This window comes from Rhinopithecus bieti, unplaced genomic scaffold (genome assembly GCF_001698545.2).
Source record: "Rhinopithecus bieti isolate Rb0 unplaced genomic scaffold, ASM169854v2 scaffold_39837, whole genome shotgun sequence".
NCBI classification, from domain to species: Eukaryota; Metazoa; Chordata; class Mammalia; order Primates; family Cercopithecidae; genus Rhinopithecus; species Rhinopithecus bieti.
The window spans coordinates 106,366-109,768 of NW_016816303.1; positions in this window are offsets into that span (position 1 = coordinate 106,366).

Here is a 3,403-nt window from a genome sequence, read left to right on the forward strand (position 1 = left end):
TTTTTTTTTTTTTTTTTTTTTTTTTTTTTCTGAGACAGCCTTACTCTGTCACCCAGGCTGGAGTGCAGTGGTGTGATCTCGGATCACTGCAACCTCCACCTCCTGGGTTCAAGCAATTCTCATGCCTCAGCCACCCAAGTAGCTGGGATTACAGGTGGGTGCCACCACACCCAGCTAATTTTTGTATTTTTAGTGGAGATGGAGTTTCACCATTTTGGCCAGGCTGGTCTCAAACTCCTGACTTCAGGTGATCCGCTTGCCTTGGCCTCCCAAAGTGCTGGGGTTATAGGTGCAAGCCACTGCGTCTGGCCATGGGAAACTCTTAATCCAGTTCTTTTTGGGGCTCTGAGAGAGAGTATAAATATGGTAAATTAAAGCCAGTTTCCCAGGGAGCTATGTGACACTTAAAAAAAAAAAAATTCTTCTTTTCTTCCTCCATTTTGCCATATATTTGTATTGTTGTCTCACGTGTGATGGGAGAACATTTTCCTTCTTACTAAGAGACATGTCTTACGTTGAGGGCAAATGGTTCTTAGTTTAGAAAAATACTTTGCTGGCCCCGAAGGCTGCTGACGGTGAGACTCAGCTTTGGGGCAGAATGGGTTGCAGAAAGAGGGTATTTGGATGTGAGACCTTTGGGAGATAATTGGAATTGTCCTGCCCAGTAAGGTGGGATGAATATTGAATTCCTGGAGATAGCTCTGGAAAGAGGGTCAGGGAAGAGAAGGGAGGGACTGTGGAAAGGTTTGCAGGGGTGTCCAATCTTTTGGCTTCTCTGGGCCACATTGGAAGAAGAATTGCCTTGGGCCACATATAAAATACACTAACACTAATGATGCTGATGAACTTAAAAAAAATCTCAAAAAATCACATAATGTTTTAAGAAAGTTTATGTACATTTTCACTACTGTTCAGTTCTTGAAGAAAAAGAAAAAATAAAAGAAAGTTTACGAATTTGTGTTGGGCCACATTCAAAGCCATCCTGGGCCACGGGTTGGACAAGCTTGGTTTAGAGGAAGGAAGGTAGAGGAGCTGACTTAATGTGCAGGTAGCCCAGGGTGAGGCCTGAGAAGGGAGAGCCAGCAAAACATCCAAAATGGCAGGGATGCTTCTGGATTCTAGCAGTCAATGTGAAAATGGTGGCTGTGCAGTGCTGCAAAGAACGTCTCTCCAAAGCTTTATAGAGATCTGCTGCATACAACTGCTTTGGGCAAGTTATGGCTCCAAGAAATCAAGAGGGATCTGGGGTCCAGTGGTAGGACCAAGAGAAGGGAACAGTCACAGTGCAAGACACAGGAATTCAGTGGGAATAGGAAATGGGAATGGGAGCTCACACCAGAACAAAACCCCAGGAATGTACAGCTTGAGCTATTTAGATGCAAAGGTTAACAGAAAGGGCAACTTGCTGAGGCTGAGGATTTCCCAACTGTCAAATGAGTCAAGTGGAGGAGTAAGGGTGAGGTTATACTCTTGGGCACTGGAAGAGATCAAGTCCCATCCAAGTAGGGGATGGGGGTGGGGGTTTGGGGGGCAGTAGGGGGGGTCCAGAAGAGGGAGGACATGCCCACAGCTATCCTCAAGAGTCCTGCCCATCCTCTGGGGAAAAGTCAAACCCCAGATTTCAAAATGGCTTCAAAGCAAATTCTGATCTGCTTCATAGTCTAACTTTAGAGATGTCTGAGGGTGTGAGTGGGCAGCTGGAAGGATGAGATGGTTGTTTTTATACTTTTAACATTTCTTCTGTTTATTCCCATTCTTTCATATTTAGCAGAGTCATTTTTGAAAGCCTGCTACAACTGTGTTATGGATGTCAAATATAATTTTCAAATAGTTAAGAATGTAACATAAGTAAGCCCTTGTCAAAGATGTGTTTAGCTCACTCATGAGGACACCAGCAAGATGGCAACACCGGTTCAAAGGTTATATGTAGTCGGTGAAAAGAAGAATGCAGAAAGATGGCAGAGTCAGATATAAAACAGGTCCTGACAGAGCAATAACTAACTTTTGGGCTTATCTTTTCTACCAGAGAGAAATCATTTACCTCTCCACCAGAAAAAAAAACTTTGCAAAACTTATTAATATTTTATAGATTAAATCTAGCTTTTCAGAACCTAGTCTGATCAACTGTAAATAGTAAGTCAAGAGGCCAGGCACAGTGGCTCACGCCTGTAATCCCAACACTTTGGGAGGCCAAGGTGGGCGGATCACTTGAGCCCAGGGGTCCAAGACTGCTGTGAGCTATGATTTTGCCACTGCGCTTCAGCTTCGGTAACAAAACAAGACCTTGTCTCTATTAAAAAATAATAATAATAAGTAGGTCAAATAAAGTTATATCCCTTAGAAAATCAGATAAGTCTTAGGACGGTTGTTACACAATAGTCAGTCATGTGGCTTTGAAAGGGCATGTGGTAATCTTTGTGCTGAATTTCCAATTTTTGGATGATTTTTCTTAAGGGAAAGCAAAGGACAAGATTATTGTCCTCACTTAAGTCACAGAGCTAAAGGGGAGCAGCAGAGTCTTGGAGCCACCATGATGGGGTAGAAGTAATAAAGGGAAAGGGACATGGTTGAAACTCAAGAAATAAAAAGAAGACTGCCTGCTCATCCCTCCCCTCCTGGAGAGTCTTCTTTTACTTCTAAAACCAGATTTTTCTGCTACTGATCTAATAAAGGGACTACTGGTCTCATATCCATCAATACCTTCTATGTCACCAGTTGGGGACCCTTGAGTTTGCACTGGAGTCAAAACATTATAGGCCCAGGCACTGCCCTATCCACTAGGGGTGAGAGAGTTGAATGTTAAAATCTCTTTGGGACATTTTTGCAATATCTAGCAACATTATTTTTTTAATCGTGGTAAATTTATACATAACTTAAAATTTACAATTTTCACCATTTTAAGCATATGGTTGAATAGTATTATGCACATTCACATTGTTGTGCTATTATTACCATCATCCATCTCTAGGACTTTTTCATCTTCTCGATTTCTTCTTCCCATAACCATTGGCAGTCACAATTCTACTTTCTGTCTCTTTGAACTTAACTATTCTACTCATGTAAGTGGAAATTTACAATATTTGTCCTTTTATATCTGACTTATTTCACTTGGGATAATATCTTCAGTCTGTCCATGTTTGCATGTGTCTGAATTTCACTTCTTTTTAAGGCTGAATATTCCCTTTTATGTATATACCACATTTTGTTTATCCATTTGATATGGTTTGGCTGTGTCCCCACCCAAATCTCACCTTGAATTGTAGCTCCCATGATCCCCACATGTTGTGGAAGGGACCCAGTAGGAGGCAATTGAATCATGGGGGCGGGTTTTTCCCATGCTGTCCTTGTGACAGTGAATAAGTCTCACAAAATCTGATGGTTTTTTTTTTTTTTTTTTTTTTTT